At 44.7% G+C, this 13,549-nt stretch overlaps 1 long non-coding RNA gene across 1 annotated transcript; it reads right to left on the bottom strand.

Moving 5' to 3' along the window:
* Nucleotides 1-6,348: 6,348 nt before the first annotated feature.
* On the bottom strand, nt 6,349-10,848 carry LOC131765143 (uncharacterized). Its single transcript, XR_010835352.1, has 3 exons — nt 10,768-10,848; nt 7,274-7,535; nt 6,349-7,129 (listed from the first exon to the last, which is right to left on the bottom strand). It is a non-coding gene; the product is annotated as an uncharacterized lncRNA (long non-coding RNA).
* Nucleotides 10,849-13,549: the final 2,701 nt, after the last annotated feature.

The raw sequence follows: 13,549 nt of genomic DNA, 5'->3' as shown, positions 1-13,549 counted from the left end.
CCCAAAGAATATGACATCAAGAAACACTGTATTAATTTTTATAGCTGTCATAGCAAGTCACCACAAACTTAACACAAATGTATTACCTTACAGTTCTATAAATCAGAAGACCAGTACAATCAGCAGGGCTGCATTCCTTTCTGGAGATTCTGGGGGACAGTGTGGTTCTCTACCTTTTCCAGATTCTAGAGGTTGCTTGTTTCTTGGCTCATGGGCCCTTTTTCCACCTCCAAAGCCAGCAATGTCACATTTCTCTGACCCTCCTTCAGGTGTCACATCTCTCTCTCTGAGCAGAGCTGGGAAAATCTGTTTGTACTCCTCCATGTAAACCAAGATACTCTTCCCATTTCAGAGACCTTAACCTAATGACATCTGTAAAGTCCCTTTTGCCACGTAAGGTGATATAGTCACAGGTACTGGAGTTTAGAGCCTGGACGTCTTTGGGGGTCGTCATTCTGCTGGCCACATATATCATAATTAAACTTCTGAAAACTAAAATCCAAGGAAAAAAAAAATCATGAAAGCAGCCAGAGATAAATGAAACATCACCTATAGGTGAATACCAATTAAAACAGCAGTGGATCTCCTCTAATACCATGGAGACTATTTTCAAGCACTGAAAGAAAAAAAAAAGTCAGCTGCAAACTCAGCATTTAATGAGATAATCCTTGAGGAATAAAGGGGAAAAAAATGTATCTACCGTAAGTAAAAATTTAATGTTTAGAATTATTTAAAAATTTGTTTTAATGATACCTCCCATTTCATTACTGTCATTAAATTTAAATTATTAAAAATGTATTTATTTTAATTTAAATATTTAGTTTTTTAGAAAGCAGACTTTATTAATAAGTGATAAAGTAGACTTAACGCATAGAAAATTACTAGGTACCAAGACAAGCATTATATGATGATAAAAAGATCAATTCACCAAAAAAACGTAATAATCCTAAAAGTGTGTCAACCAAACAACAGAGCCTTGAAATATTATACATGAAGCAGCAACGTATTGAGCTAAAAGGAGAAACTGACAAATCCACAGGTTGGGGACTTCAACCTTTCCCTCCATCTACTAGACTTCAAATTAGCAAGGATATAGATGACCTGAACAACACGATCAACCAACAAATTGATATATATAGAACACTCCAGCAAGTAACAGCAGAATGCACATTTTTTCAAGCAACCATGAATATTCACAAAGATAGACCATAACCTGAGTCATAAAACAAACTTTGACAAATTTAAAATAAATTGAGTTATATAGAATATATTCTCTGACCATAATGGAATCAACCACAAAGCAGTAACAGAAAGACAACTGAAAATTTTCTAAACGTGTGGAAATTAAACAATACACTTCTAACTAATTGATAGGTCAAAGAAGCAGTCTCAAAGAAAATTTAAAATACATATACAGAACTGAACATGTAAAATACATACCTAGAAGTGAATATAAATTAAAATACATATCAAAATATGTGGGGGGCAATGAAAGCAGCACCAAGAGGAACTTTTATAGCACTAAAATGTTTACATTAGGAAAAAGGAAAGTTCTCGAATCAATTATCTAAGTTCTTATCTCAAGAAGCTAGAAAAACAAAATAACTCCAAGGAAAGCAGAAAGAAGGAAAAATAAAGATCAGAGCAGAAGACAATGAAATTGAAAATGAGACAATAGAGAAAAATCAATGAAACCAAAAGCTGTTTCTTTGAAAAACAATTATTAACATTGATAAAGCTCTAGTGAGACTGACAATAATAAAAAGAAAGAAGAGGGACTTCCCTGGTGGCACAGTGGTTAAGATTCTGCCTGCCAATGCAGGGGACACGGGTTCAATCCGCATGTGAATCCACGAAGATACCACATGCCGCAGAGCAACTAAGTCCATGCACAACAACTACTGAGCCTGTGCTCTAGAGCCCGTGAGCCACAACTACTGAGCCCATGTGCCACAACTACTAAAGCTTGTGCGTTCTAAGGGCCCACGTGCTGCAACTACTGGGCCTGTGTGCTGCAACTACGAAAGCCTGCGCTCCACAACAAGCACTCCAGAGTGGTTATTTTTTGATAGTAATGATGATGAGAATAATGATAATGCTGTATTCAATGCATCCTTCTGTTTCTGACAGGGGCACTGAGTAATAGTATTTTGGAAGGTCTCATGGTATTTATTTATCAACCTCAAAGTGAAAAATAAAACCAAAATATTCTACTTCCTTTATTAAATTCTAGAGCTTTATTATTTACTAAAGCACCGAAGGTCTTTTAGCTCTTAAGTACATTTTTAGCCTGTATCACCTCCTGGACACTAAGATTTGAGGACACATCAGTAGGTTTTGTAGCATAACATCCCATCTTGGTAGCTTGTACTGGGTGGGCCAAAAGGTTCGTTTGGTTTTTTTCTGTAAGATGGCTCTAGACGCACTTAGCTGTCTTTTTTTTTTTTTTTTTTTTTTTTTGCGGTATGCGGGCCTCTCACTGTTGTGGCCTCTCCCGTTGCGGAGCACAGGCTCCGGACGCACAGGCTCAGCGGCCATGGCTCACGGGCTTAGTTGCTCCGCGGCATGTGGGATCCTCCCGGACCGGGGCACGAACCCGTGTCTCCTGCATCGGCAGGCGGATTCTCAACCACTGCGCCACCAGGGAAGCCCCACTTAGCTGTCTTTAACTTCATTCAAAACAATTTTGTTAGATTGAATGTGCCAGCTGTCATATCAGCGTGCATTTTAAAAAGACATCAAAAAATTGGTGAATTTTTGTGTAGCCATTTTAATATGGAAGATGGAAGAGAAAAAGCAACATTCTCGGCATACTATGCTTTATTATTTCAAGAAAGGTAAAAACGCAACTGAAATGCACAAAAAGACTCGTGCGGTGTATGGAGAAGGTGCTGTGACTGATGGAACGTGTCAAAAGTGGTTTGCAAAATTCGTGCTGGGGATTTCTCGCCGGACAATGCTCCATGGTTGGGTAGAACAGTTGAAGTGGACAGCAGTCAAATGAAAACAATAATTGAAAACAATCAATGTTATACCACGCGGGAGAGAGCCGACATACTCAAAATGTCCAAATCAAGCGTTGAAAATCATATGCACCAGCTTGTGAGTCGCTTTGATGTTTGGGTTCCACATAAGTGAAAAAAACCTTCTCGACCATATTTCTGCGGCAATTCTCTACTGAAATGTAATGAAAACGTTCTGTTTTTAAAACAAATTGTGACGGGCGATGAAAAGTGGATACTGTACAACAATGTGGAACGGAAGAGATCGTGGGGCAAGCGAAATGAAGCACCACCAACCACACCAAACGCCGGTCTTCATCCAAAGAAGGTGATGTTGTGTATATGGTGGGGTTGGAAGGGAGTCCTCTATTACGAGCTCCTTCCGGAAAGCCAAACGATTAATTCCAACAAGTACTGCTCCCAATCAGACCAAGTGAAGGCGGCACTCGAGGCAAAGGGTCCAGAATCAGTCAACAGAAAACGCAGCATCTTCCATCAGGATAACGCAAGACCGCATGTTTCTTTGATGACCAGGCAAAAACTGTTACAGCTTGGCTGGGAAGTTCCGATTCATCTGCCATATTCACCAGATACCGCACCTTTGGATTTCCATTTATTTCGGTCTTTACAAAATTCTCTTAATGGAAAAAATTTCAACTTCCTGGAAGACTGTAAAAGGCACCTGGAACAGTTCTTTGCTCAAAAAAAAGATGAAAAGTTTTGGGAAGATGGAATTATGAAGTTGCCTGAAAAATGGCAGAAGGGGGCTTCCCTGGTGGCGCAGTGGTTGAGAGCCCGCCTGCCGATGCAGGGGACGCGGGTTCGTGCCCCGGTCCGGGAAGATCCCACGTGCCGCGGAGCGGCTGGGCCCGTGAGCCGTGGCCGCTGAGCCTGCGCGTCCGGAGCGGCCCGCGTACCGCAAAAAAAAAAAAAAAAAAAAAAAAAAAAAAAAAAAAATGGCAGAAGGTAGTGGAACAGAAGGGTTGTTCAGTAAAGTTCTTGGTGAAAATGAAAAATGTGTTTCTGACTTTTACTTAAAAAAACTGAAGGCACTTTCTGGCCAACCCAATATTATTATTCCTACAGAAAAAATCTAGGGAACACACAAGGATGAAGTAATTAATCATACGCCAAGACAGGGAAGGAACCAAAATGAAATGTTTGGGATTTGGAGACCCCCATACCAACTGATAAACTCGGATGCCAGCCCTTGATGGGCACTGAGTACGCTTGTTCCTTATTTTCACCCTTATACTCACACTACACTTACATTGAGAAATCATGGTAATGCTCAAATGAGTAGGACTCTCGAAGCATTAAAGGGAAATGATGGATGAGGAATTCCTATAGGACTTCCTGCAGGTGAAGTGAAACTGTAGGAAACATCACTGATCCCTTTGCCTATATACTGGCCTTTGTCAGACAGTTTTTAAACATCAGGCACAGACTCTTCAGGATTCATGGGGATAAAGGTAAAGTATGGGAAACAGTCCAGCTGTCCGTGACATAGACGCACAGTGAGCAGGCGACGGTGTGCATTTCTGTAGAGAATGACCATCGGTCAGTCTACCAGCTTGGAACTTGTTGCCAAAAGTGGAAACAAGCCATCATTACTGTTAATGGAGTTGCTGGCTGACAGGTAATCAGGCTATTGATCAGACAAAAGCTCTGTGGCCCTTTTCCCCCTTTGGAACTCCCTGAACTGAGCATGTGCAGCATTACAGTGGAAATTTCCCTCCACAAATCCTTCCCACCGTGTCCTGGTAAATCTTCACAAAGCAGTGCTCAAATATATAAACTTAGTTTCATATATCATCTAGCTGTTGATTTCCACTGTCCAGAATCATCTGGTGAAAAGACGAGTAGGCTAAAAAGAAGCTGGACATAAAACAACCCCACCCATTCTGCATTATCTGCATTCATAGCTCTTTGGGGGCCTACTACCCACTTCTTGGGCTCCTCCACTATATGCCTTCCTGCTCTTCACTCGCGGCTACGGGAGCACAGGCCCCGGACGCGCAGGCTCCACGGCCATGGCTCACGGGCGCCCCCGCTCCGCGGCACGTGGGATCTTCCCGGACCGGGGCACGAACCCCGCATCCCCTGCATCGGCAGGCGGACCCTCAACCACTGCGCCACCAGGGAAGCCCCCACCTACATTTTAAATGACATTTTCCACCAATAAGGGAAAGGCAGAATCAACAGGATGTTGTGGCTCCCCTGCATAGGACAATTATCTCAGGCGATAAGGGTTGAAGGCTGTCACTGAAGCGTGAACATGATAACGGGGGGGGGGGGGGGGGGGAGAGCAAAAAAAATCAATGTATAGAGCACAAAGCTCTCAAGGAAGAAGAATGCCAGTGAGTCACATAGAAATAAAGCATACATTTTGTATCTGTTTGCCAAGAATGGAAGCTGTAGGCTTACTGAAATCAACCTAAGTGACACATAAAGAGAAATGGACGGTGTATTGTTACAAAGAAGCAACAAAATGGAATCACTTGTGCTAAGCCCCACATCAGCAAACCAAACTTAATACCTAACCTAATTGCAGCTACAACCTCCCCCAGAAATATAGTCTTAACCCAGCGGTCCTCAACCTTTTTGGCACCAGGGACCGGTTTCATGGAAGACAATTTTTCCGTGGACCTGGGGTGGGGCAGGATGGTTTCAGGATGATTCAAGCGCATTACGTTTATTGTGCACTTTATTTCTATTACTATTACACTGTAATATATAATGAAATAAGTATACAACTCACCGTAATGCGGACAGGAGGCGGAGCTCAGGCGGTAACGCGAGCGATGGGGCGCGGCTGTAAATACAGATCAAGCTTCGCTCGCTCACCCGCCGCTCACCTCCTGCTGCGCGGCCCGGTTCCTAACAGGCCACGGACTGGTACCGTTCCGTGGCCCGGGGGTTGGGGAACCCTGTCTTAACCGGTCGGTATGGAAATTTCTGGTCAGCACCAGTGAGGGAATCTACCACACAATTCCCTCCTGTCCCCCGTAGGTAGTTTACCTAAGCCCGAAGCAATCCACTCTTTTCCTCCTTTTGCTTATAAAAGCCTTCCATTTGGTACAGCTCCTCAGAGCGCCTCTCTACTTGCCAGATGGGATGCTGCCCAGTTCATGAATCGTTTAATAAAGCCAATTAGACCTTTGAATTTTACTCGGTTAAATTTTTGTTTGTTAACAGCGTGTGCAGGTAGACACACACGCGCATACACAGAAACCTGTTGCACCCAAAGCTTTTTCTGCGTATCTTGATTTTACTATATTTTCTGAATACTGAGCAGGAAAACCTTTCTGTAGAATAATTAACTTACCTGCAAGTTTGAGCAGCTGTGGAACAGAAAACCTGTTAATGAACACTATTCACCTGGGGTTTGTTGATGCTGGACGGGAATAGAGAAGATTTCTTTTTCTGAAACGCCCACCGAAGTCCCAAGGAGTGTTTTCAGGCTGACAGTCGCTGGTGAGGACGGCCCTTGGCAAACACAACAGCCGCCCTGGGCCCACAGCAGCTCCTCACTCCCCTCAGAACAAGGCATACAGGGTTGGCTGCATTCGCTCCAACGATCACTGAGGCAAGATCCAGCAAGAGTAAAATTGGGGGGGCTTCCCTGGTGGCGCAGCGGTCGAGGGTCCGCCTGCCGATGCAGGGGACGCGGGTTCGTGCCCCGGTCCGGGAGGATCCCACGTGCCGCGGAGCGGCTGGGCCCGTGAGCCGTGGCCACTGCGCCTGCGCGTCCGGAGCCTGTGCTCCGCAACGGGAGAGGCCGCAACAGTGAGAGGCCCGCGTACCGCAAAAAAAAAGAGTAAAATTGGGTGACATCATACAAAGACCTAAGCAAGGGGTTCCAGTCTTTTACTAAGAATTATCTCTTGGAAGGGAAGCTGTCCATTTGTTTTTAGAGCTTATGATTTAATAAAATAGACAAAATTTCCATTTCCCTGGCTCAAGAGATTTTTGCAATCTCTCTGTAGACTTAGTTTGATTTCCTATCCTCTACCTGCTCTTCAGCAGAGAAAATCTGACCATGTACATCCTGGGTCCAATTTCAGAAGAGTACTCTTTTGTAACCGTCTTCATTGTAGCTTCCAAGACCACCTTAGCGAGCTTCCCTGTGTACACAAAGGGAACCTGGGTTTAGGGGGCACTAAAACAGGAGACAGCGCCCCCTGGAGGAAACTGGTGAACAAAGGGGGCAGAGAAACTGCTCCAACAGGACGGCTTATGAGTCAGCAGCGGCCCAAGGACCCCCTTACCTTGTGCACCTTTCATGTTCCCAACTGTAAATTGGGTATTCTCACTTCTGCCATCCTGTCCATCTTCTTATGCTTGGAAGTTCAGGTCAGAGGTCCTCCACACTTCCCTCCTCAGAAAGCACTTTCGATTTATCCAAAATTTTACGTGCTTTCATATTTGGCTATTTTTAAGATCAGTGAGAGATACCATCAACGGGAATGCCAAAATTGTGAAACATCAGAAAGTAAATTGAAATGAATCATGAGGTTTCCTGCAGATATGCTGGGGGGGAGAAGGGAACAGATTGTCAGTTCTTTCTTTCCAGAAAAAAAACCTGATGTCCTGGGGTTTCCCAGCCCTCCTGGCCTGGGCAGGGTAACCACACCTTTTTATGGGGTGGTCCCTGGCTCAGAAGACTACAGCTTTTGGTCATAATTACCTAATATCTAACCAAATGAAGACTAGAGAATATATGGCTGCTATTTTTATTACCATCCTTCTAGTTTCCAAATAATTTTGCAGTGTAATCTGTTTATGGCCAACTCTCTACTTATATTCTCTATGTAACATGGAGGTTGGTTCTAGTTTTTTTGCCTTTTAGAAACTTCCCTAAAGTCATAACATTGGTTTTTTTCTTTTCATTAAAAAATATCTGTGGCCCAGAAATTCTATGCTGAGGTTTCTACCTAAGAGAACCAAAGGGTTCAAATCTGTTTCTTGCATCGGGGGTGTAGGAGGAAGCCGAAAGGAACACTCTTCCTCAGCACCTGGATTTTCAGGGTTTTCTGTGAAGGCCTTGAGCAATGGGATATATCCTTACCAGCCACAAAGCACTACTTTAATCTGAGGCAGCTGGAGCTCATTACCAGGAACAAGGGTGGGAACAGGAGGCCCTACTTCCTTTCTTCTTCCTGCTTGTGCCCAGCTCCTCCTGTTCAGCTCAGAGGTATATCTACCTCTCCTCCTTAAACCTCTGGACCTGCAGGAGCTCATCTGGGCCTCTAGACCTTAAGGTGGAGCAGCTGATCTGCCTGGCTCAAGATGAGATTCTCATATTCTTATTTCCAAAGCAGTGTCGCCTGACACTAATTGAACTGTCAAATGTTCACAGATCAGTTTTGCTATCATGTACAGAAGGCTCTAAAGTATATCTTACACTCAAGTTATTTTAAGAGATGAAAGAAAGAGCAAATTGTTATTGTTCTTTTCCTAAGGAAAAAGGTAACATATAGCCGAGAAGAATATGTATTGAGAAATTGGCAGCTTTCTTGTGTGCAGACGTTCCTTTTTTAGCATGCCTGTCCTCAAGTTATGGGATGCAGAGGGTGGGAAGGAGAAAAGGTACTCATGAGTCTTTAGGATGGGGTGGCGTAGAAGCAGCTTAGTTCATGACTGACTCCCAGTGAATGCTGGCAGCTGGGGAGAAGGGAGGTCCGAAGCTGCTGCAGCGGCGCCAGGCGTGCAACAGATGGATAGCCAAGGGGGTCAGCGAGCGTTCCTGCAGAAAAACGCCATGCTCACAATGACCGTGCTGAGTCAAGGCAGCATTCATTAAGTATTTGTTCAGGCTCAGGAGCTACAGGAATAAATGGAAACAGTCCCTGCCCTTGAGGGTCGCTCAGTCTTGTGTGGGTAGAGGGGAGTGAGTAGTAGGGGGTGAAAGAGAGCAGGAGATATGAGGAGACAGATCCATTTAAAACATTCTTTCCTATAACAGGTAACTGACCTGAGGCTTCCTTGCAGGGGGAGCAGGAGTTAGGTTTATTTAATCCACTATTCTGTTGGCAATCACAGCAAGCCCTCCAGGACTTCTCAGGAGAATGAGGGCCTAGTTTATCCCCCTTGACATAAACGTCGGAGGTGAGGGGAGGCTCCGCTTTTCCTAGAAACTGTATTTGCCTCTGTAATTCATTGACGGCATGTGCTGTGGGAAGAGGACAAGTGGATTGAAGTTAAAGAATGAGAGTCTGCTTGGTTCAGATACTCGCTAGTTGTATTGTACTCAAAGTGGGTTTATTGTACACAACATGTAGCTGGGTCTTTGGTTTTTTTATCCACTCTGGCAATCGCTGTCTTTTAATTAGTGTATTTTGACCATTCACATTTATAGTTATTACTTATACAGTTGGATAAATATCATGTTTGTAACTTCTCTATTCATTGTGCTTGTTCTTTTTTTCCTCTGGTTTTGAACATTTTTGTGATTCCGATTTATCTCTTCTCTTAGAATATCAATTACATTTTCTTTTTATATTGTTTAGCAGTTGCCCTCAGGTTTACAATATACATGTATAACTCATCTGAGTCCACCTTCAAATAACACTATACTGCTTCCTATGTAGTGCCCAGTCTACTGGTAAGCCATCAGAGGCATTACACTGTTACACTTCTGTGGATTTCTAGCATTTCCTTTTGATTTTTCTTAGAGTTTCCATCCCTCTGCTTACACTACCTATCTGTTCTTTCATGATGTCTACTTTTTCCATTAGAGCCCTCCACATATTAATTGGTTATTTTAAATTCCCTGCCTGAGAATTCCAACATTTGTGTCATATCTGAGTCTGGTTCTGATGCTCTTCATATTGTTGTGTTTTAAAAAAATTATCTTCTAGGGGCTTCCCTGGTGGCGCAGTGGTTGGGAGTCCGCCTGCCGATGCAGGGGACACGGGTTCGTGCCCCGGTCCGGGAAGATCCCACATGCCGCGGAGCGGCTGGGCCCGTGAGCCGTGGCCGCTGAGCCTGCGCTCTGCAACGGGAGAGGCCGCAGCGGTGGGAGGCCCGCGTACCGCAAAAAAAAAAAAAAATTAAATAAATAAATAAATAATCTTCTAGCATGCCTTGCAATATTTTGGTTAAAATCCAGACATAATGTACATCAGGTAATAGGAACTGAGGTAGAAGGCCTTTCGTGTTAGGATGTATGTTAACCTGTGAGCAGCTGGGCTGTGTGTAATGTTTGCTGCAGCCATAGGTGCTGGAGGCTCCACCTTCCTCCAGGGTCCTTGCTGCTACCTCCTCTATTGTCCCTGGGCTTCCCTAGGAACTACTCCTTAAACAGAGTCTGTGCCTTGCAGCTCTCCCAGCTGTAACTCATGGTCATTGTATTTGATTTCTGGTGCTGTGGAGGCAAGGCGTGGGGAGGGGGTAGCATTCTACAATTGTAGCCTTAAATCTCAGTCTTTTCGTGGGCCTGTGTCTCCAGGCTGTCACCTTTACAGGTGTTTCTTAGCTATTTTTTTTTTTACCCCTGAGATGAGACAGGAAGGCTTGAGGGGACTGGAATTGGGTAAATGCTCATCTCCCATGTGGGATAAGGCTCTGGTGAAGTCTTTCACTCTAGCAAGTAGCCCTTTGTTATGGGGGGGGTGTTCTGGGCATAGTTCAAAATGGTTACCTTTCTCCTCTATCTACAGAGCCAGGAGATTTTTTTCTTGACTCTTCATTGTTAAGAATGCCTGGTAGCTCACGCTCAACCTCCAGCAATTTGTCAAGATTACCACGTAAGTGATCCTACCTGTCCGCGGCTCTGGTGGTTTCTGCTACAAGAAAGCTGATCTCAGCTGAGAATCTCCGTATTGGCCCATTTCACGATTCCCTGACGAGCATTAAGGAAAGGTGTTGATTTTCAGTTTTCTCAGCGTTTTTCTTGTTGTAACAATAGGGATGACAACTTCCAAGCCCTTTTTACACACTGGGCCTGAAACCAGAGGTCTAGCTGTACAACCTTGAGCAAGTTAACTCCTCTGAAGCCATTTCTCCCTTTATGATACAGTGATAATAAATCTTTTAGGCCCACTTCATGTCATTATTTACATTAAAATGCTTTGCAAATGGCAAAGCACTATACTTCCATAAGGATTACTATGAATTTGTCAACATTCACCACGAATTTGGGAGTTGTCACCAGGAAATGTCTGTCAAGCCAGGAATTACATTTCCCAGCTCCCATGAAATTGCTGTGCCAGAAGGATGCAGTGAAAGACACGTGTCCTCAATTCCACAACTGGCTCAAAATAATGCCCCCAGTGGTCCTCCCTCCTCCTACCCTTCTCCTGCAAGCAGAGGACCATGGGACCTTTGGGTATAATGGAGCCGCAAGATGGAAAACTCCCTGCCGACGAGGAACAGACCACTGCATTGTTATGTGTGTAAGACATAATCATTTTATTGTCTTTAATCACTGAAACCTTGGTTTTTGTTTATTAGGGCAGCTGATGTTACCCTATCTAACAAAGAAATCGTTATCCTGATATTGGAGCTGCGGGTACAAAACCCTAAAATTTGTGGTTTTCAAATTTCATATTCACTGGTTAGGAGTGGGTGGCTAAAAAATAGATATTGTGGGCTGGAAAGATTGAGAGTCATGTGATGCTGCAGTGCAGTACTGAGTGAAACTTACCTGCGATAATATGAGTGATAAAGAGAAAACAGAGACTGTTGGGGAAAGTGGAGGGAAAGAGGCAAAAGTGCCATGTATTGACTGTTCCTCTCTACTTTCTGAGGGAGAGAGAGAGGACTGGCTAGTTGAAATTGGCAAGCACAAAGGAAAAGTCCAGAATTTTGGCTCCTTGCAGTGTTACAACAACTGAGAGTTTACAGATTACAGACAAGAGGAAATAAGACTGAAAAGGGCCTGTTAAGACTTACCAGGTCACCTCAGTTTTGAGGACAATACAGATGATGGATGTGATGTTGCTGTCCAAGTCTTGTTTTAGACAGCTTCAAGGTAACTGCTAATAAACTGACAGGGAGATTGGCTTGAGGGCAAGGAAACAAACATGTAATTCCCCAGTCCTTCCCGTGTACCTGCCACCCCCAGGCCTGGGCGGCCCCGTTCAGCACTTGCAAGCCTCTACTCACTGCAAGCTCGCAGTTTTGCTCAGCTCTGAACCCCATAACCCTGACGGACGCAGCACTTGGCATGTCCAAGGGGCTTGGAAGAGGTACTGTGAAATAACCCATTTTATGGCGAGACAAAAACTTAAATGTAAAAAATCTTCTCTGCCCTTTGGCCTCTTCTCTACCCTCTACTGTGCATTGTGTCTCTGCATTAGGCATTGACCAAACCTCCCCATCGCCAGAAATACCTGCTCAGCCATAAACAGCAACATTCTCCTAGAACCAACAAGACAACTCCTTAAAAGATAACGTTCTTTCTTAATCTTGCAAAGGGTCACAAGGACCCACCACTTTGTACCTGAAGATCTGGATTGTGTAAACTGTCAACAGTACATCATTTAATGTATAGCCCTCTGTCTCCAAAAACTTATGTTAACTGTGCTTTGACTTCAGGTGGGCAGAATAGCTCTCAGAGTTTTCTGCGAGGCTGTTTCCAGGTTATAATCCTCAATTTGTCTCAAATAAAATTTTCCATTTCTTTCTTAGATAGACTGATTTAATTTTTCGTCAGCAGTACCTAGAACAATTTAAATTTCATCAAAGAGGTGGCAAGGCTCTTTGTCCAAAGTCTGGCTGCATCTTGATCGTTTTCCCCTTCTCGTCCCGCTTTCTGCAGTTACCTGCTTCTGGAGGTTCCCGTTAAATGGGCTAAGCTGAGGTCGAGTGGGGAAGTGGGGGTGAGGTGTGGTGAGGGGTAGAATGTGAGTGGACGGGGAACCAACATCCCCCAGTAACCCTCTGGGACCCTGTCCCCGGTCAGCGGTTCTTTCTCCCGGGACCCCTCCCCACCCTCCCCCGACCCCCGCAAACAGAGCCACCTGGACCCCTGGCATGTGGGCATCTGCCATCTCTGTGTGCACTCAGCCACTAGGGAAACCAAATCTCACCTTGGCTCTGGGCATTTCACTGTTAAGTTTCCAACGTAAGACCCATGAAACTAAAATGTGTGAGAAGAAATCCAGTAAGAGAAAAGCGATCTAAGACACAAGCCTATTAAGTCAACCTAATATTATTAAAACTTCCAAATTCAGGAACTGCCCTCCCTGCCTTAAGACGGCTTCTTGGAGGCTGAGTTGCTTCTTCTGTTTCTTTTTGAATCAGGCTGATGCTACTTCTGAGGGCTCACCTGCACACCCCCTGCGGGGTCGCCCTTTTCTAGCTGGCATCTCCTCCTCCCCCTGCCCCGCCAGGTGTCTCCCCCCGGGAATGGGCTTTGCTCCACCCCCCAGAGACACTCCTGAATCAGGTGCGCAACGATTTCAACAAGACTCTGCTAAAACGCGACAGAAGAATGACTGATCCTGCAGCCTCTGCGTGTCAGCAGAGGGCGACAGGCCACCACGCGGGCCGCCCCTCTGCCGGTGTGGCGGACGGGTGCATGAGCCCCGCTCCTCCGC

Source organism: Kogia breviceps, chromosome 11, assembly GCF_026419965.1.
Source record: "Kogia breviceps isolate mKogBre1 chromosome 11, mKogBre1 haplotype 1, whole genome shotgun sequence".
Lineage (NCBI taxonomy): Eukaryota > Metazoa > Chordata > Mammalia > Artiodactyla > Physeteridae > Kogia > Kogia breviceps.
Note: the sequence above shows the minus strand (reverse complement) of the source record. Positions and strands in the feature narration are given on the sequence as shown.